Raw genomic sequence first — 22,824 nt, 5'->3', positions numbered from 1 at the left:
TCATAATATGTAATTAATTATATAATACATTATTTATGATTGATTATATGATATATTATATAATTAATCATAAATAATGTATTATATAATTATAATAATTATATTATATTATATATAATTATAATAATTATAATTAATTAATTATAATTAATTATGATATATAATTGATTATATAATACATTATTATATAATTATATTATAATATATTATATTATATAATATATATAATTATGATATATTATATGATTAATTATAAATAATGTATTATATAATTAATTATATATATTATATAAAATGATATATATTATATATTATAATATTATTTAATAATAATAATAAATAATAATAATTTAAAATAGTTTAATTTTAAAAAGTTTAATTTAAAAATAAAAACATTAAAGAAAAGTTAAAATGAATACCCTGGCCTACCACCTCAACTCCCTTCCTCCTCCTGGCCTCATCCACGTGCTTTGATGGGGGAGGGGGTTTGGGGAAATGTCCTCAAACTACGGCCCTTGGGCCAAGTCTGGTCACTTAAGGCTGCTTGACCCTACAGAAGATAGAGTTGAGTAGTTGTAACTAAGGCAACAGAGCTCCCAAAGCCCAAACTATTTACTCTCTAGTCCTACACAGAAAAAAGTTTGATGATCCCTGGCCTAGATCATTACCTTGGGTCAGTCCTCTGGTGTTACATATTCTGAAATTAATTTTTATGACTGCATAATAATCTAGACTCATATATAAAATTTTACCGCAGTAGGCCCTGCCTTGAACACTAAGCCTCTTACTAAATGGCATTAACATATTGTCAATGATATGAATTACTTCAAATAGATGTTTTTGTTTGTTTAATTTAGAGAGAACAAATTTTTTGGATAAATTCTGGGGCAAAATTGTTGGATCGGAGGATGTTACTATGTTTGCTGATTGTTTATACGTTTTCATTAGATAAAAATATCGGTTTATTATTGAAAATTTAAAAATGCAAATAAGCAAGAAGATAAGATAAAAATATTTCTAATCCTGCTGCCCAGAGATCATCACTTCTAACATTTGGATAAATATTCTTTTCAAATTTTGTTTGTTTTTTTCCTGATATACATACATGCAAAATATATGCATACAGGTAAAATACATGTATGCATACATACATGCAAAAAAACAAAACAATGGACATTATGTAAATGTCCACCACTATAGGAGAGATGAAACAAACAATGATATTTCTGTACTAAGGAATACTCTGTGCCTGATAAAAACAATGATAAGAAGCTATAGGACTTGATATGGAAAGAAAGCCAACATACATATTGAATAAAAAAGAAAGTTAAAAAGCAACATATATGGGTAATGATTTCTTGGATGTGACACCAAAAAGTACAGGAAACACATGAAAAAACAAATAAACTACACTACATCACAGTTAAATTTTTGTGTATCATAAGATACCATCAACAGAGTAAAAAAGGAACCCATGGAATGGGAGAAAATATTTACAAATCACATATCAGATAAAAGGTTAATATCCAGAACATATAAAGAAATTGTATAATTCAACAAAAAACAACAAACAAACAACCCAAAATAAAATGAGCAAAGGACTTAAACAGATATTTCTCTCAACAGAATATACAAACGGTCAACGGTTGCATAAAAACATGCTCAACTTCTTTAGGGAAATGCAAATCAAAACCATAATGAGATCCCACTTCACATCTAATAGGATGGCCATTATTTACAAAAAAAACAAAAACAAAAACAAAAACAAAATAATCCTCAGGATGAGAGGAAATTAGAATGCTTATGAACCACTGTTGGGAATATAAAATGGTTCAACCACTATGGAAAACTCAAAATATTATATACAGAATTACCATATGATTCAGCAATTCCACATCTGGGCTTATACTCATAAGAATTGAAAGCAGGGATTCAAACAGACGTTTGTACATCCATGTCCATAGCATTATTTATAACAGCCAAAAGGTGGAAACAACCCAAGTGTCCATCAACAGATGAGTGGGAAGCTATCATGTGGTACATACATACATACATACAGTGGAACATTATTAAGCCTTAACAAGGGGGCAATTCTGATACATGCTATCCAACATGGATGAACCAGGAAGATGTAATGTTAAGTGAAATAAGTCAGTCACAAAAGGATAAATACTGTATCATTCCATTCATAGGAACAGTCAAGTTCATAGAGATAGAAAAGTATAGCAGTATTTCCCAGGGGTTGGGGTAGGAGGCAATGGGAGAGTTCTTGTTTGTTTAGTGGGTACAGACCTTCAGTTTTGAAGATGAAAAAAGCTGGAGACAGACTGCGGTAATGGTTATATACCAGTCTGAATGTATTTAATGCCACTGAACTATACACTTAAAAATGACTAACGTGGTAAATTGTATGTTATGAATATTTTACATTAAAAAAATGCATGAGGCATAAACTCATTGTAAAGTACATGTGTTTAATATTGCATTTTCATGTATATATTATTTATAGAAATATATACATATATAATTAATATTGTGTGTAAATGCATAGAATAACATTGTAGATACATTATAATATGAAAATTCATCGCACTGTGCAAGTCCATATTAGTAAGTAACAGAGTGGGATTTTAATTATTTAATCCTTTAAATTCATGGAAGAGTTTTCACCAAATCTTTGACACTGGTTACCTCTAGGGAAAGAAATGAAAGTTCTAGGAATGAAGGAAGAAGAACATAGTTCTATGTTCTCTGTTTTGTATATTGACAACACACTAATGAGTTACTTTTCAAATACAATATTCAAAAGCTACAAACATTTTTTACAAAAGAAGATAGAAAATGAGAAAGAAAAAAAAAAGGACTGGGGCCCAAAAGTTTTACTGGGCGAGTTTTGCACATCTTAAGTAAAAGGTAAGCACATAAAAAGAAGACTGAAAGGTTCTCAGAAATGTACAACTAAAACTACATTGAGATATGACCTCACACGTGTTAGAATGGCCATAATCAAAAAGACAAGAGATAACAAATGCTGGCATGGATTTGGATGAAAGGAAACTTTTGTGCACTGTTGGTGGGATTACAAATAGGAACAATGCCTGTGGGAAACAATATGGAGTATCCTCAAAAACTAAAACTAGAGCAATTATATGATCTAACAATTCCACTTCAGGGAATATATCCAAAGGAAAGAAAACACGAACTCAAAAAGATATCTGCATCTGCTTGTTCACAGGCATTATTTACAAGAGCCAAGACATGGAAACAGCCTGAGAGTCCATCAGTGGAGGAAAAGATGTAAGTGGTGGTAAACATGTATACAATGGAATATTACTCAGCTATTAAAAACTGAGGAAATCCTCATTTGCAAGAACATGGGTGGAACTCAAAGGCATTATGTTAAGTAAAATAGATCAGATGGGAGAAAACCATTGTATGATTTCAACTATATGTGGAATATAAAAACAAAGCAAAACAAAAACAAACAGAAAAGCAAATCAGACTGGTGGTTACCAGAGGCAGAGCATAGGGTGTGGAGGAAGAGGAAGAAAGTGATTAAAAGGTGCAAACTTCCAGTTATAAGATAAAAAAGACTAAGGACGCAATGTACAACAGGATGACTACTTAACAGTGATGTGCAATACACAGGAGAAATTTTCTCATCACAAGGAGAAGTTTTTTTCCTTATTCCTTCTCTTCTTTCTTTTCTTTTTATTATATCTATATGAGAAGATGGATGTTAGCTGAACTTACTATGGTACTCATGTCACCATATATGTAAGTCAAACCATCACGTTGTGTGCCTTAAACCTGTACAGTGATGTTTGTCATTTGTTTTTCAATAAAACTAGGGAAAAAAACTACAGCCTCCAAAAAAAGATCTGAAGGTATTCTGATATTAGATAAATAAACTGCTTTTGTGCATTCTAATTAATATTGAATTGTTTTTAACTATATTTTATAATATATGCTATACTTACATAAATGTGAATAGGTTAATATACAATATTACATATAAACATATACTCCAATATTTATTCCTAGTCTGTCTTCTGAAAATCCAAAAAATATTAATCAACTCAATAGCAATGAACATCCTTGCATCCATGTAGTGCCTCCTAAAACCAATTCCCACTAAAAAGAACCAGGGATTCTTTAAGAAATGGTTTCCTCCTGATCTGGGTCGGAAAAGGAACTAGCTAATCCTAGAATTTTGTTATGGAATAATAAAAATTAAGGGAGCTCCCAAAGACATGAGTCATGTGAACGGAACTAAAGTTATGTGAAAGGACTTCAGGGTCAAAATAAAGGGTATCCAATTTGGCAAAAAGGTGACAATTTGAACATTAATAAGAATGATAACTGAAATGAAGTGAATCACACGAAATATGTTTAAATCCTTAATCACATGAAATATGTTTAAATCCTTAAGTCCTTAATAACACCAAAAGAAATTATTGGTCATATTCTGAGGATGCTACCAACCAGCTCATTTTTTTTTTGAAAACTGATAAAGGCAAAAGAATAATGCATTTACTATGCCTTTCCACACAAACTGTACTTCAGGGGAACCAAATAGTTGATGCAGTGAAGTTTTTCTTTGTAGAAATATCCAAGCTGATAAATGAAGGACTAATATATTATCATCATTTAAACATCAATTATCCATAGCTATAGCATCACAGTAAGAGAGAAAACGATACAGTATGTGCCTCATAATATGATGCAATAGGAAGTACATAACAGCAACTTTAAAGTATTCTTACCAAAACAAACACACACATCTGAATGTGATCAAACCTCTATATCTAACAACCTACTGACAGGAAATGTAGGGTACAAAGGAACATACTAAACCACATCATGGAAATGTAAAGAGAAAAATATAAATTATGGAAAAATCTGTAAGACAAATGAACAGCTTCCTTAACAAATAAATATCAAGGGGAAAAAAAGGACATACTTATAATTACAAACAAATTAAGAAACATAATTAAGGATAAAAAGAGAGGAGGACGTACTTGTAATTTGACATAACATATAAATGCAACATACAGATCTTATTTAGAGACTAACTTGAATAAGCAAGCAAAAATAATGGAGTAAGGAACTCTGAAAACTACACCTCCATGAAAACACTAGAAAAAATTGTCTGAATCAACATTTTCAAAATTTTGCAAATTAACTATGGCTTGCAGCAATCTGGGCAAAATTTATTCAAAAAGAACCCTTGAGTTAGGAGAAGGCAGTTGGAGGAAATTGGAAGGGGAGGTGAACAATGAGAGACTATGGACTCTGAAAAACAATCTGAAGGGTTTGAAGAGGTGGGGGGGTGGGAGGTTGGGGGAACCAGGTGGTGGATATTAGAGAGGGCACAGACTGCATGGAGCACTGGGTGTGGTACAAAAACAATGAATACTGTTATGCTGAAAATAAATTTTAAAAAATGATATTAAAAAAAAAAAGAACACTCGGTAAGAACAACAAATTTTACGGAATTTTGAATTGCCTATTCCCCTATCCCCCATCCTCAGCCTCTGCTGTAACCTTGAAAACCAACATCCCTTAGTCATTGTGAAAATCAGCAGCCTGTAAGATGCTGCAGGGGCAGATTATGGTTGGATCTCCTTCAAAGCTCCAATTCTCAATTGTCATTATTTGACCTGAACGATGGTTCCTTGGAAGACCTCACTCACAAAGCTGTCTTTATTTTACCTACCTAGGAGCTTTCCTAGTACAAACAGCCCTTTCCCAAGGGGCACTTGTCCAAAACAATCAGAGGCAATTGTTTAACACTGAGGCTACCCAAGCTGGTAGATAACAGTTGAAGAAAATAACAAGCTATCCAAATGCTTAAAAGGAAATGCTGAGGAATAGAGATGTCCACATGGGGGCTTTGAAAAGTGCCAACATACTCCGGGGAATCTAGAAGGCCACACATATGCAGAGGGCCATGTGCACACTCAGAAAAGACCTGAGAAGGCCCTAAATTCTCACCTCTGGCTGACCTTGAGACTCTGCAATAAGCAGAAAGTGAAGGCTATAATAGAGTTGTCAGCTGCCTGGTGGAGTATTGAACTGTGTGTTAACACACATACAGAGCCCCTTAATGAAGACTTACTGATTTTAGACATTTTAAGTCTCTATTGAATTATTAGTTGACCACTAAACCAATCGAGCAGAGACTTCAGTAGTTACATGTGACAAAGAATACAGACTTTACAAAATGGATTTAAAAAGTTACTTAACACACAGGAGCAACAAACAACAACAAACTGGGGAGGCGGGTAGAATTTGATTTCCAGACATGCAACATTATATTTAGAATGTCCAGTTTTCAACAAAAAAGTTGCAAAACCTACAAAAGAAAAAGAAAATATGGCCCATACACAGGAAAAATAAAAACAACCAATAGAAACTGTCTCTGAGTAAGCCCAGAGTTGGAATTTTAGACAAAAGCTTTAAATAAGCTACATTAAATATGCTCAGAGAAATAAAGGAAACCATATTTAATCCAAACAAGTAAACTATAAAATAATATTTATGAGATGATCTGAGACAAATGAACACAGACTGGGTATCCAATGACATTAAGGAATTACTACTAATTTTTAGATGTAATAATGGCTTTGTGATTATGTTTTTAAAAAGAGTCTTAATTTAGAAGAATAAAGGTCTAAGATTTAAAATTTATACTCTAGGAAAATATATACAAAAATAAAATAGGAATCATGTATGATTGCCACACAAAGTTTAACTCAAGGCAAAAATACATTAAATAAAGGAACATCACTTCAAAATAATCTAGGGAATAATTCTGCTATCATGACCTTCATATATGCTTTAGATAAATGGTACAAAAATAGATGAAGTAAAATCTATAGGAAAGAAAGGAAAAAATGGGAGAAAATGCCTATTAATAATAAGACAATAACACATATCTTTCAACTGATGGATATATGAGAAGGTATTTCATAGTAAATTAAAAATAACTCATAAACATAAGAAAATGCTCAGAGTTATGCAAAAGTAATATAACAAAAATACACTTGAAAGTTTTAATCCAATCTTTTAGCAAATTACAAAGACTGATAACATCCCACATTGGAAAAACAGTTGCTAAAACTATGAGTGGGAGTGTAATTGGCAACATGTTTGTGAAAGGCAATTTGGCAATATCAACCAAAAATTTTAATATGCATCCCCTTTGATTCCACAACTGCCTTTACCAGAAATTTTCCTATGAAAAAAAGTCATAATTGTGCAAAGATGGATGTTTAACATACTTTATATACATAAAATCATAACTCTTTGCAATATTTACTGCAGCATTTTTGAAATAATAACGGACACTGGAAACCACATAAACATTTATGAATTGAGGGTTTGTTAAATAAATATTGACATATTCATCAGAAAGACCAAGTCAGTCTATGTATACCAACATAGAACTAGGCCCATGATACAATATGAAGTGACAAAGACTATTCAGGATGGTAAATATACACACATCTGTTGACACACATACCATCATGTCACTAGTGCTTCTCTGAAGTCTAGGAATATGAATGATTTTTGTGTTGTTCCTTATGAATTTTCTGTATTTTCCAAATTTTATATAATAAAAATGTATTGATTTTATTCTCCAATGTTATTTTTTAAAAATTGATCAGTTAACTGTCCAATGGCTTTAGATTTTAAGATGGCATTTATGCTATTAGAGGGTGACAAAGATCTCCAAGTAGAGTTAGAGTGACTACATTCATTATAGGCTGAGGCTGGCCAACGTGTTAAGGACAATAATCAAACTATGAACTTCACTGGTATTATTTAAGGTAAAAGAGTCAAAAATATTACATCAATGAAAGACACAAGTACAGACAACTTTTTGAATTTTTATTCACATCTAACTTCTTTGTCAAGAAATACTTCTATTTAGAAGTAATAAAAATGTATCAAATCACTATTCTGTACACCTAAAACTAATATAACATTGTGTGTTAACTACACTAAATTAAAAAATTAATAATAAATACCAAAGTAGCACATTATAATTATCTGAAAATTTGCTTCCAAAGCCTTTTTCAGACTCTCTAATGAAATTTTGTTGATGACTATTGTTAACACTGCTGTATGGTATATTTAAAAGTGGCTAAGAGAATACATTCTAAAAATTCTCTTGGTATAATTCATTAACTATTCCTGATTTTAAAAAAAGAACTCTCAGTAAATAAAATACATCAAATGTTTGTAACGTGATTTTTAAATGCCAATAATGGGAAGCCTGAATGGCTCAGTTGGTTAAGCATCCGACTCTCGATCTCAGCTCAGGTCTCAATCTTGGGGTTGTGAGTTCAAGCCCTGGGTTGGACTCCTGGATGTGGAGCCCACTTAAAAAAGAATGCCAGTAATATGATTAATATACTTTATGCTTAAATATTAGAAACAATGTTACTTAAATAGGGAAATGAAGGGATGTTAATTACCACCGTTTGATTTAGGATCTTTAGGGAGACTAGCCAAAGTAACTGGGCAAGAAAAAATAGTCTAAGCACTAGAAATCAGGAGGAGAGTAATATATGCAAACCTCATTTTATTTGCATATTGTCGATACTGCTTTTTATCTTTCTTTTCTTTTCTTCTTTTTAAAACAAAGTAAAGATTTGTGGCAACACTGCATTCAGCAAGTCTATGGGTGCCATCTCTCCAACAGCATTTGCTCACTTTATGTCTGTCTGTCACATTTTGGTAATTCTCACAATATTTCAAATTTTTTCATTATTATTATATTTGTTATGGTGATCTATGATCAGTGATTATGACTCATTAAAGGCTCAGATAACAGGATTTTTTAGCAATAAAGTATGTTAATTAAGGTATATACTTTTTTTAGATATAATGCTATTGCACACTTCATAGACTATGATATAGTGTAAACATAACTTTCATATGCACTGAGAAACCAAAAATTCACTTAACTACTTTATCATGATATTCACTTTATTACAGTGATCTGGAGCTGAACCTCCAATATCTTCTAGGTGTGTCTATGTTCAAAAGTTAGTAGATTTCAGAAATACCACAATAATCAGAAAACATAATGGAAGAAAATATCCCATTTGCAATGGCAAGAAAAATGATGGAATACGTTGGAATAAACTTTTTAATAATGAGCATGACCTACAAAAAGAAAATGTTAAATCTCTCTCTAGACATAAATATGCTTTGAGAAAATGAAAAGATTAATTCATTTGATATAAAATTTAAACATAAAATTGTCAAAGACAGAAAAAATTATAATTACAGACAGTCTCCTTAATATACAAAGAGTGCTTACAAGTGAATAAGAAAAAAAACATAAGTTAACAAGAAAATTGGCCAAATGCTTGAAAAACAGTTCAAAGGAAAAAGAATTAAAATTATAAGAAGTTTATGAAAAGATGCCCAACTCGGTGGTAATCACAGAAATCCAGATTGAAAATAAGATATATTTCATTTATTCCATTAATAAAAATGAAATGTTCTCATAAATTTTAATTTGTGAAGATAGCAGTAAATCTTACTGGAGGAAAAATTGGCAGTATCTTTGAAAAATAAAAACATATAATCAAAGATAAACTTGTATAAGTGTGAAGCCTAGCAAAACTAAGAAAAAAACCCTAAACGTTCATTAATATGGGTCTGGTTAAATAAATCATGGCATGTTTTTCTAGGTCAACATTTTAAGAAGATAAAGTAGACTTTTGAGAACCAACAGGCCCAAAAGCTCAGTGATAAAATTAAGTTGTAACAAAAATTGTATGTAATTATCAGTTCTGTCTTGCCTTCAAATGCATAAATGTGCAGAAGTTCTGTGTTCTATTATGCACAGACACTACAGTCTGAGGTTGCAAAGATTTCGAAAGAGTGCTTAAACCCAAGTGACGTGCCCAAATAGGTTTTCATCAGCTCTGGAAAGCATTCCAAAGCACATCCATTTTCAAGACACATTTGTATTATGCATATAACATGCTGTGTGTTTACTGCAGAAAATTTAGAATACCCAGGCAAAGAAAATAAGTCATGAATGAATCACAACGCCAATATGTTATCATATTAGTGCATTTTCTCCTTGGGGTAGGGGGAAACCATTGAGTATGTATAATATGTATTAATAATTTATTATGGCAAAATGGAGGAATTTTTCTATAGAAATACAAAAAGGCACAGAAGGATAAAAGTAGAAGGAAAATTTACCCCTATGACCTCACAAACTTCAGACCAATCCTGTGCTTTAGAGGTATAACTACTAGTAGGTGCTCGTATTACAGATGTTTGCAGTGTGTGTGTGTCTGGGGGTGTGTGTGTGTCTGGATGTGTGTCTGCGTCTGTGTCCTTCAACTATCACCCACTGACACTTATACACTCAAGGGAAACCTCTCAGACCGGAACCCTTGGCTTTTGATTTTAGCCAGAATGCTCCAATCTGGGAACAAATTTTCTTCTGTGTAGAAGGCAACGAATCCCCAGTTGTCCACCGTATTAAACTTGGAGAGAATTACACACTGTAGAGCAGCTGGGCAAGGCTTGGAATGGGGGCAACCTAGAAGGGACCACTGTAAAGGATTTAGTGTACTTAGAATTATGGGAAAACAAATCTACATGATACAGCATCAAATGTCTTCCCCTCCAAAGCTCAATGCCCTCCCATATCCATAACTCTCCCACACAACTTGATACATCAAGGCTCTGTGATACTTTTATAGGGCCGTACCTCCCAGAAGCACCTGGAGAGCTTGTTAAAACACAGATCCCTGCCCCACCCACAGAAATCCTGACCCAGAAGTTTCGGGTGGTTCCCAAGAACCTGCCAATCTAGCAGCCCCCAGCATGAGCACTGCTTTGCATGGCACTGATTCTGAGCAGGGAGTAGAGAGGACAACTCCAGGTCACTGCGACAGTAAGGGAGGACTGCTCCATAGTCACACATCTGTCAGCATTTCTTCACCATCCTGCAGGAAATGGCGACGCTCTGACTCTGACCAGAAATGCAGGAAGAACTCTAGAACTCTAGTTAGAGAGAGGATTTTGAGGTGAGGGGGAGGGCAGTAGGACTAAAGTCTCCACAGCAGTAAGAACTGTTAACGGGTTTTGTGAAAGCAGTTTCAGTTACGCAGTGGGCACAGAAGGCTGTGGTTTGAAAAATAAAATGATGGATGGAGGAGTAGAGAGACAGGAAGCACAAGCAGGTTTTCCACACTCTGTCAGCAAAGGTAGGGGAAAGATTCGGGTGGTGGCGAACGCTGTGAAGAATTTAAAATACATATATATTTTATATATAATCCACACACAAGTCTCAAACTTACACCTTGTTGATATCACTCATCATCAGGGAAGTACAAATAAAACCACAGTGAGACATCACCTCCCCCTATCAGAAAGGCTCAACGCAAAAACAGGAAATAACAAGGGCTAGTGAGGACGTGGAGAAAGGGGAGCCTCGTGCACTGTGGGTGGGAACGCAAACTGGGGCAGCCACTGTGGAAAACAGTATGGAAGTTCCTTAAAAAATTAACAGTAGAACTACCATATAATCCACTAATTCCATACTGGGTGTTTACCCCAAGAAAATGAAAATACCAATTCGAAAAGATGTAGGCACCCCTAGGCTTACTGCAGCTTTATTTAGAATAGCCAAGATATGGAAGGATAAAGAAGATGTGAGAGATACCTATATATTTATCTCACACACAGAGGAATATTATTCCACTATGAAAAAGAACGAAAGCTTGCCATTTTCAATGACATGGACGGAGCTAGAGAGTGCGTTGCTAAGTGAAATAAGCCAGAGAAAGACAAATCCCATATGATCTCATTCACATGTGGAATTTAAGAATCAAATGAACAAACAAAGAAAAAAAAAAGAGAGACCAAGAACACACTGGTGGTTGCCAGAGGGGAGGGGGTTCAGGGGTGGGTGACAGCGGTGAAGGGGACCGAGAGTACATCTACTGTGATGAGCACTGAGAAACGTACAGAACTGTTGAATCACTCTATCGTGCACCTGTAGCTAATATAACACTGTATGTTAATTACACTTAGATAAAAATAATTATACTTGTATTTAAGATGGAAGAAATCTGGGATCTCTTTTAACCCTGATGGGAAAGGAAGAGCGAGAGAGAGATGGAGGAGAGACAAGGGATGATGGGTGGAGTGGGATCTCTGAGGAAGCAGAGGGGCTGGAGTCCAGGACACAGGGGCTGGAGTCCAGGACACAGATGGGGAGATTAATTAGCCCTGGAAAGGAAGACAGACACTCGTGCCTCTGTAACAGGAGGGAGCAAGGAATGGCTGTGAGCAGCTGTGGGGCGAGGTCTCTTCTGGCAGTTTCTATTTCACTAAGATTTTTTTTCACAATCTTCTTTGGAGTCTAGCATAGAATCAGTTTTTGTATATGGCCCATAGCTGCTTGAAAAGACAGTATATTCCCTCAAAATGCAATGTTCGGTAATAGCAGTTAATATAACAATAATTACACTGTGCAGACCCTACATGTAACTTTTACTGACTTAACAGCGGTTTAACTTCTTTCAATTTCTTCCTATACTTTTTTCTGCTTTATGTATTTTGATGTAATGGCATTTGCATGCAAATTTTTAAGACCAGTTTTTCTCACTGATGGATATAAAATACTCATCTTTGATTTGGGTGGGTTTTTTTTTTTTCTCTTTGCCTGAAATTCTGCTAGCTCTGATACAAATACTGCTAACATGCTTCTTCTGTCTTGTCTATCACAACGGGCCACTTTTTTTTTTTAAAGATTTTATTTATTTATTTGACAGAGAGAGATCACAAGTAGGCAGAGAGGCAGGCAGAGAGAAGAAGGGAAGCAGGCACCCTGCTGAGCAGAGAGCCCGATGCGGGACTTGATCCCAGGACCCTGCGATCATGACCTGAGCCGAAGACAGAGGCTCTAACCCACTGAGCCACCCAGGCGCCCAATGGGCCACTTTTAAATCCCAAACAGCCTCCCGGTCAATTCCCCTTCAGTCTAGAGCTACCCAGAGCTAGACACCAGGATGGAGAGAGGAATCACTTGTAAATATCGTGGGAGCAGTCTGCTAGCTGGGCTTCAGCACAGGCTAAGTATAGACCACTTAAAGTCTCCTATTGCAAGTTTGCAAAAGAGGCTCCCAAGCAGATCTGGTCGTGAGGCTGCTTTATGATATACCTTCTAATGGTGTAGACTCTAATGTCGAGAACAGTCCCACAGTGTTGACGGCAACAGGTCCCTGTGTCTGGGAACATTCAGATTTCATGGTGGTGGTGGTGGTGGTGGTGGTGGTGGGTGTTTGATTCAGTTGAACACTTTCAGTGTTTGAACTATTCCAAAACTTCTACTTGAAATTTGGGGTGAGAGATTTTTGATATTGCTATTCACTGCGCCATCTGCCAGGGACCTCTTTTTGTCACATGTTACACGTCCTCTGCATTATTGTTACTCTACAAACCACCTGGAAAGGCAGCGTGGATGAGTGGTTAAGATCACCTATTCTGGAGCCAGACAACTTGGCTGGAAATACCAGCGCTGCCACTTACAAATACTGTGTGAACTCGGGCACATTTCTTACCTTCTCTGAGCCTCAGTTACACCTGTAAAATGAGGACAATAAGCATACTTATTTCAAGGGGGTTTTGAGAGGTACTATATGCATGAAGCTTAGAAGGGAACTTAACCACCAGTAGGGTTGGGATAGTGTAAGTCATTCAGACCTCACTGAGCACTTGCTATGCCCCAAGAATGATGACAGGTAATTTGAGGTAAATTATACCTCTTTTATTCTAATAAAAGCCCTCTCCTACAAGTAAGAAAACTGAATTTTTCCCCCCAAGTTTAAATGACTTTCCCAAGATCGCAGAGTTCCAAGGCAGTAGAGCTGAGGCTAGAACCAAAAGCTACACTCTGAGCCTGAACTTCTGCTGTGAGACCCAATCATAATTGTGTAAACCCAAACTCACTCATCAGAAGAACGTTCATAACAGACTTCCACTTCATGGGTTTCACTTGTTTGATTTTGCAATCACTGGGCTGACCTAAGGATCCATTAAATTTGCTTCCATGGACTTCCCTCCCACACATAAATGCTCAAATCCAGCTGTTCCATCATTTTTTTTCTGTGTCTCATTTCCTGCTGCAGATCACAGTTTTGCTAAGTAGCAAGATGTACAGGAAGTAAACTGTCCACACAATATTAACTAATCAATAAACATCAGTTTCAGCCCAGAAGGACTGTAATTTATGTCAGATTGTTTACTTTCACTATAATGTCCAACTAGAACGGCAACAACCTAAATATGTCCGTTCCATGGTATTACAAGAAAAGAGAAGCTTTACTCCCCCTTTGACAAGCTCATTCCTACTGTTCCATTACTGGTTTTTGTTTTTCAATTTTTTAAATTTAGTTGGTTGGAGGTTTTTGGCTGAATAGAAGTTTCCGTCAAGCATTTTTCCTATTACTTTCCTTGATCCTGCATTTATTTTCTCTTTCTGTTGTTTTTTTTTTTAAGATATTATTTATTTATTTATTTGACAGAGATCACAAGTAGGCAGAGAGGCAGGCAGAGAGAGAGGAGGAAGCAGGCTCCCCACTGAGCAGAGAGCCCGATGCAGGACTTGATCCCAGGACCCTGAGATCATGACCTGAGCCAAAGGCAGAGGCTTAACCCACTGAACCATCCAGGCGCCCAATTCTTCCTGTTCTTTAGGTGAAAACACACACACCCTCCCAGCCCCCAACACTGTCCATTCCCGAGGAACAAAGAGGTGTGTTTTTAAAAAGGAAGGAACGTATCTCAATAAATGCTAATGTGAATAATAATAACAGCCTAATGGAAACATTGGAAAGAATGGGACCGTGGTTGTGAAACCATTTTGTAAGCTGAGAAACAACAGTGTTTGTGAATGTGCTCAAATGCCCATCACCACTCAGTGTCATTTACACTAGAAGGAGGTGGTCTGTGGACACTGTGCAGAGTGGGGGCTGACAACTTTTCAAAGTCAGGTACTCAGTTTTGATCAAGTTCACCTGTCACTCTGTGCAGGTAGGAGGGAGGCGAGGGAAGGGGAAGTCAGTGTATGGAGACACCAGTCCCACAGGTGGAGGACTGTGTACACTGCCTTTTGTAGCTGGAGGTAAGACCGATGAGATATGCCAATGACAAAGACAGGGAATGTCAAATTCAGAAACTGACAACCACTTCTGAAAAAGGAGAGAAGGGTATTAGAGAATCGATTCCATTTACTATAGCATCAAGAACCATAAGATATCTGGGAATAAACCTACCAAAGAGGTAAAAGATCTGTACTCAAGAAACTACAGAACTCATGAAAGAAATTGAAGAAGACACAAAAAGATGGAAAAACATTCCATGCTCATGGATTGGAAGAATAAACATTGTTAAAATGTCTATACTGCCCAGAGCAATCTATACTCAATGCCAACCCAATCAAAATTCCACCAGCATTTTTCGAAGTGCTAGAACAAACAATCCTAAAATTTGTATGGAACCAGTAAAGACCCCGAATTGCTAAGAAAATGTTGAAAAAGAAAAACAAAGCTGGGGCATCACCTTGCCTGATTTCAAGCTTTACTATAAAGCTGTGATCACCAAGACAGCATGATACTAACACAAAAACAGATACACAGACCGATGGAACAGAGTAGAGAGCCTAGATATGGACCCTCCTCCCTATGGTCAAATAATCTTCGACAAAGCAGGAAAATTTATCCAGTGGAAAAAAGACAGTCTCTTCAATAAATGGTGCTGGGAAAATTGGACAGCTACGTCTAGAAGAATGAAACTTGGCCATTCTCTTACACCATACACAAAGATAAACTCAAAATGGATGAAAGACCTCAATGTGAGGCAGGAATCTATCAGAATCCTAGAGGACAACATAGGCAGTAATCTCTTAGACACTGGCCACAGCAAATTCTTTCAAGATATGTCTCCAAAGGCAAAGGAAACAAAACCGAAAATGAACTTTTGGAACTTTATCAAGATAAAAACCTTCAGCACAACAAAGGAAACAGTCAACAAAACAAAAAGGCAACCCACGGAATGGGAGAAGATATTTGCAAATGACACTACAGACAAAGGGCTGATATCCAAGATCTATAACAACTCTTCAAGCTCAACATCCAAAAAAATAGGTAATCACGTCAAAAAAAATGGACAGAAGACATGAAGAGACCCTTCTCTAAAGAAGACATACAAATGGCTAACAGACACACGAAAGATGTTCATCATCATTAGCCATCAGGGAGATTCAAATCAAAACCACACTGAGATATCACCTTACACCAGTTAGGATGGCCAAAATCAACAAGACAGTAAACAACAAGTGTTGGAGAAGTTGTGGAGAAAGGGAAACCCTCTTACACTGTTGGTGGGAATGCAAGTTGGTGCAGCCAATTTGGAAAACAGTGTGGAGATTCCTCAAAAAATTAAAAATAGAGCTACCCTATGACCCTGCAAGTGCACTACTGGATATTTACCCCAATGATACAGATGTAGTGAAAAGGGCCATCTGTACCCCAATGTTTATAGCAGCAATGTCCACAATCGCCAAACTGTGGAAAGAACCAAGATGCCCTTCAACAGACGAATGGATAAAGAAGATGTGGTCCATTTACACAATGGAATATTACACAGCCATCAGAAAGGATGAATACCCAACTTTTGCATCAACATGGACAGGACTGGAGGGGATTATGCTGAGTGAAATAAGTCAAGCAGAGAAAGTCAATTATATGGTTTCACTTACTTGTGGAGCATAAGGAATAGCGTGGAGGACATTAGGAGAAGGAACGGAAAAGTGAATTCAGGGAAACTGGGAGGGTGAGAATGAACCATGAGAGACTGTGGACTTGAGAAACAAACTGAGGGTTTGGAGAAGAGGTGGGTAGCGGATAGGTGATCCTGGTGGTGGGTATTGAGGAGGGCATGTATTGCATGAAGCACTGGGTGTGGTGCATAAACAATGAATCTTGGAACACTGAAAAATTTAAATTAATTTAAAAGGAAAAAAAGGAGAGAAAGGACACACCAGGGATGTGATTTGGGGAGAGCAGCCAGCTGCAAGCTGAAAACTGATTTCTATACCCTCACCTGCCCAGCTATGACATCCCATGGTCCTGCCCTGAGCAAATTCCACACTATATCATGGGAGTCTCTTAATGTTGAAACTGCACCTGAACGTCCTTTGCCGTCAGCTCTGGGGTCTCTGCAGAAGCATCTCTCCCAACCTGGAGCTCCATTTCTTTCCTGGCCTAAAATGCCTTCACCTCCAAAGAGCAGGGTAACAGGCGGGTGCCTAAGAATGTACACTTCCATGCTCATTTCCAGGACTCGGTTTGAACATCGTTCAGTAGAGGAGCTTCGTTATCCACAAGCAGCAAGCGAGAACTTTCTGTCCAGATGTTCCCCAGCATTGCAGCATACCACTTTTTCTCTGTCCTTTATAGTGCATCTCCAAAATCAAGAGCCTGATGAGGATTAAATGTTCATTGGCCTCTGACTCTATAGTGGGAAGTAGGGGTTCAGAATATGTCACCCCAAATATGCCACCTTGGCATGCCTATTATTTTGAATGAAAAGTACTTGAGAAATAGCAGTTGTGGTAAGGACACTCTGTCCATCCTTTGTCCACATAAAGGAGAATATGAATCTTTCACGAGAAAGGCACCGTCCCCATACCGGGGGGCATAGAAGACATCTTTATCACCAGACATAAGGAATTTAGAGCTGAGAAGTCTTCATGAACACACCTTGTTATGGCTTCACCATTTACTACCCTCAGCCTAAGCCCTTTGTCTTGTCAGTTCTTCACAAATGTATCATTCCTTTGTTTAAAAGGTATAAAAGCTTCCTGCTTTGGCCACTTCTCTGAGTCTCATATCTTTGTGGGCTCCCATACATACATACATCATTCAATTTCTTTTTTTCCTATTAATCTGTCTTCTTCTTACTGGGGGGCTATCCGCTAAGAACCTAGAAGGGTAGTGGGAAAATGATCTTTCCTCCATGACAGCGTCACCAGAGGCTGAAAAGCAGAGGTATTCACCAAAAGCACATATCAGAGGCACCTGGAAAATTTGGTGACAGACGGACCACCCAAAATTCTAGTGTAGGGCTTGAGGAGTAGAACACAGAACAAGCCCTCCAGGTGGTCCAGATGTGCAGGCTGGATTTGGAACCACAGGCTGGGCTCTGACAGGGGGACCACGGGCAAGTGGGTTGAGGCAGCCTTTGCTCTACTTCTGGTTCCGTTCTTGTGGTACCTTTGTTCAGACCCCATCTCTCTAGGCCTCTGTGGACATTCCAGCTCCTGCTCCTCTGGCCACCCTTGGAAGACAGCTCAGGAGGGTGGCGGGGCACAGGGACTCTGAAGTCAGATCAGCTCGAGCACTTACTTGCTGTGAGGCTCTGAATGAGGCATTTCACACGGAGCCCCTTTGTCTCTGTCCCATTTGTCAAAGGGGAGGCTGTAATTGTACCTACTCTGCAGGGTTATGCTGAAGAGTAAATCACATCATACGTAAAAGCACTTAGTGCAGCACCTGGCACATGCACACAGAGCCTATGGAGGCCACGGTTATTACCATCCTGGTAATTATTATTGTTGAGAACCTCCAAGCTCTCATCTGGTTAGTGGATGTCAGGTCTCCTGGGTAACTCCAAGTGGGACGGGGCTTGGCTGCCCATAGGCTCCTTCTGCTTTTAATTCACGTGGGCAGCTGGTCTAAGTGGGTTCTTTTTCCTGTTCCAGTCAAGTCACTACATCTTTATGGAGAACATAACAGGTGTCAGCTTTGGGGCAGGTGTGAAAGGCCCTTGATGAGCTCACATGCTCATGAGGAGGTCAGCTCACAGACAAAACGCCTCCCATACAGGCAGAGATGATAGCATGGAGAAGGTACCTAAGCAAGGGTTCATGGGAGATAGGAGGAGACTTTACATCAACTCACTTTTCTTGCATATATAAAATTTCCTGGGCCCTTTAAGAATAAAGGTAAGCCACCTCTGTTGAGCCTTTTCATTAAAGCACTAGTAAAGATCTTCTTATAAGATCCTGGTCTTATTTCTCCGACCTCTATTCAATCCCAATATCTGTTTAAAAAAAAACAACAAGAAATAAATTACAGATCTACTTAATGGGCTTTCAGAGCTAGAAGAGGTCTTGGAAATCATCTGTGCTAATGCTCTTAGCATATAGATGAAATAGCCAAGGTCCCTGTGATCCCACGCAAGATCACAGATAGTGAGTGGCCAAGCTGAGCTTATTATCCAGTCTCTGGCTTCCAGTGCAGTTCTGCTGAACAACATTGTTTAGTCTCGGTGAAACCATAATGGGAAGCAGAATCATCTCTAGCAAAGAACCTGTATGCATTCGTTCAACATCTCCTGTGCTCCTGTGACATGCTCTATAAAGGCCAAGCAAGAAGCAAACAGAAAAGAGAAGAGCCAGCTCTAGATTGTGGATTGGTCAGAGAAAGTCTCCTTGAGGAGGTGACGCTTGAGCTCAAGGTGGAGGAAGAGGCAACCACATTAAGAGTGGAGGGAAGTGTTTTCCAGGTCCCAGGATGGGTCCATGCAAAGCCCCAAGTGGGGGAAGGGCAATTGGCACTCAGGAATCTTCCAAACAGTAAGACTGGAGCCAAGAGCACGTGGAGCAAAATGGCGCACATGACATAACATAGAGCCAGCCATGCAAGACTTTGAAGGTCATGGAAAGGGTATGGATTTTAGATTAAGTATAAAGGCAGTTCATGAAGAGGTTAAGCTGGGGAGTTCATGGTCAGTCTGGCTACTCTGTGAAAAACAGATTCCATGGCACTCCCTCTCAGTGGGGCCAGCACGTCATTTTCCTCTTGTTTTTCCTCATGCAGAGGACACAGAACACACACACGAAAGCGTGAGTGAGCTAGGAAGAGCAGGTACACAGGGCCCTAGATACTCGGTGTCAGGACCCTTCCTCTACGCTGTGCTCTCTCTCATTGAATTAAATGGGGGAACATCTCATTAAAATAAACAGGGTGTTGCATCTGAATATTCCTTGGCCACAGAGACTTCTGTTACGAGTGTGTCATCGTTCAGAGTCCTGCCCTCGAAGGATGAATGGGGAGGTCAAGTGGGATGATGTGAGCAGACACTGCATGTGCCACGTTATAGCCAATACCGCCCTCCCTGTTACAGAACGAGTTCTGTGTACAGGCTATTTTTGGAAGCGACAGTCAAAGGAAAAATGGCCTGAGTATGAAGAGAAAATGTCATAATAATAACCCTCCAGCCCCAGGATTCTATTTCTGTCGGGAGTACCGAGCGAGGGATGTTTGGTAAGAGGGTGTGGTTATCCAAGTCCAGTGAAATGCTGGGGTTCCCGGTCGGCCTTGGGCATCCCTGTATCAACAGGCTTAGTTGCCACCAGGAAAAAAAAAGTGCACAGAGGGCCCAGAGCAGACCAGCTGAGGTTGTTTATTTGCCTTATGTGGGTAAGACCAAAACAGTGGGGGCGCCTGGCTGGCTCAGTCGGTGAAGCGCCCAACTCTTGATCTCAGCTCAGGTCTTGATCTCAGGGTGGGAAGTTCAAGCCCCACATTGGGCTCCACATTTGGTGCGGTGTCTACTTATATATATATCAGACGATCAAGACGCCAAGTAGATGGCTTGCTTCTTTGCCACTGTGTTTGGAGTTTTCTCTCTTTAAAAACCAAGTGGCCTCTACTTCCCTGTTCTAATATCCAAAGTTATTTATGCCATTTTTGGTTCAGTCTCCCCTTCTCCTGCAGAACAGGAAATTTGCGTGTTGTATCTGGATTAATTTCGGATTTTTCTCATAGCAAAAGTTCTGGCTCTGGGTGCCACGACCTCGAATCTGCCTCGCTGGCTGGTGGGAAAGACAGCCCGGGAGCAGGCTTGAGCACTCTGTCCAGAGCTAGCCTGTGCCAATGGTGTCTCACGGCCGCCGCCTGCCTCAGGGTGAGCCCCAAGGAGGGCAGGAATGATTGCCTGGCAAGGCAAGGATGTAGGAGCTTCATGGACCCGGCAGGCCCCGTGATACACACTTGGGGAAAGACATGGCTTGGTTTCCCACATTTCTTTCACACAAAGCGTGATTATAGGGAAGTGCTTCCATATGGCCCAAGGAAAATCCTGGCCAAGAAGGGCTGCGGCGGGCCAGTTTCGGAGAAGTAATAGACATGAAGGGGTTGTACTGAAAATCCAGGAGGAGAAGCAGCGTGTTTTCATGCAGGCAGGGATTGCTAACGTTAGCTGGAGCCCGAGCACATACGTACAGGGCCCGGTTCCCCGGTCAGCAGCCCTGCCCTCTCCACATCACCTCACCTGCCAGATGCGCCCGTCACCCTTTCTTTGTAGAAAGGAATCAAAAAGATTGGATTTGGGAGGGTTTTGACCTGGAATGTCCTGAACTGGCACAGGGCGTCTGAGATGCCCTCAAAAAAAATCGGAATGGTAAATTTGGGTCTTATGGGTACATATGCATTCCAGGAAAATGGAGGGAAAATACCTACCTTTCAATAGATTCTCCGAAAGATCTATAATCCAAAAAGCGAAAATCAATGCGTGTGTGAGAGAGACAGGTAGAGAATTGGATCTACCTCACCAGGAGCACAAAACTGGGAAAGGCAACCAGGCCCCTTCCAGCCAACACCCCCCAACCTGTCCCTTCCCATTTCAGGGCCTCCTCAGCACACTTCCCCAGAAACACTGGTTTCTTGACCCAATTTCTCTCAGCTTCTCCCCTGGTTCAGTTAGAATTATCTCAATTTCTAGTCTCTGCTGGACCGTGTATTACGACGCGTATTTCTGAGGAGACTTCCAAGGTTTTTAAAGCCAACGCTAACTCCAGGCCCATCCCCAACACCCGGGCAGGCAGGCGATGATGCTCCCCTCTCCGTCTTCAAGTCCAAAAGCCGACCTGACTTAACCCTACACAGTCCAGCCTGGCTCCTTGCGGTCTCCCCCTGAGCGGCATCCCTCCTCTCCCATTCGTTCACTCTTCCTGGGCACCTCCGACAAGGTCTTCCTCCACACCCATCAGCAGCTTCTCAGAAGCAAGACCCAGGTTGACAGATGGTTGACTTGGACACCTGTTTACGAATGTCCACGTTGATGCTGAATGTATGGAAAAGCTGTCATCCATGGGTACCCAAATGAGCCACATGTCTAATAAGAACCCTGCTGGCATTTCCTGGGTGCTCTCTAGGTGCCAGGTGCTACATGGAACGCTCAGCATGAGTGATTTACTTATTCATTCCGACAACATCTACAAAGGCAGTATTATGGCCATTTCTAGTTTCAATGAAAAAAACAAAATACACATAGAAGTTAAAAAAAAAAAAAAAAAAAGAACTTGGTCTGTTTACACAGTAGTAAGCCACAAACCCGGGATTTCAACCCCGGCCCCAGAGCCCAATTTCTTAGCCACTTTCCTATATTGCCTTTCATAGGTTCCTTAACATCCCCGGTCCTTAGGCCCCCATCTGTTGAGTGGGCTTGAAAACAGCAAAACCATGCTAGAAGGGGTTGGCGGAATTAAGGGATATGGGAATGATAAAACGGTGTATGGATGTCAGTAAGAACAGAAAGAAGCAGAACCCACTCCCCCCACCCCAGGAGGGGGACGTCCCTTCCTACACAGAGGGCACAGCATTCAAGGAATGTCTTCGGCTCCACCGTCTTTACTGTCTGGATGTGGAGAGACGCAAAAGTTTATAGTGACTTCACAACTGCAGAGAGGAAAGCCATCCTCTAGGA

General features: G+C 39.1%; 1 protein-coding gene across 1 annotated transcript in view; it reads right to left on the bottom strand.

Annotated features, from left to right (window-relative positions):
* Positions 1 to 22,824, bottom strand: part of ADAMTSL3 (ADAMTS like 3) — a 333,555-nt gene that overhangs the window by 154,195 nt on the left and 156,536 nt on the right. The gene's annotated exons all lie outside the window — the stretch shown is intronic.

This window comes from Lontra canadensis, unplaced genomic scaffold (genome assembly GCF_010015895.1).
Source record: "Lontra canadensis isolate GAN:19392208 unplaced genomic scaffold, GSC_riverotter_1.0 scaffold94, whole genome shotgun sequence".
NCBI lineage: Eukaryota > Metazoa > Chordata > Mammalia > Carnivora > Mustelidae > Lontra > Lontra canadensis.
Note: the sequence above shows the minus strand (reverse complement) of the source record. Positions and strands in the feature narration are given on the sequence as shown.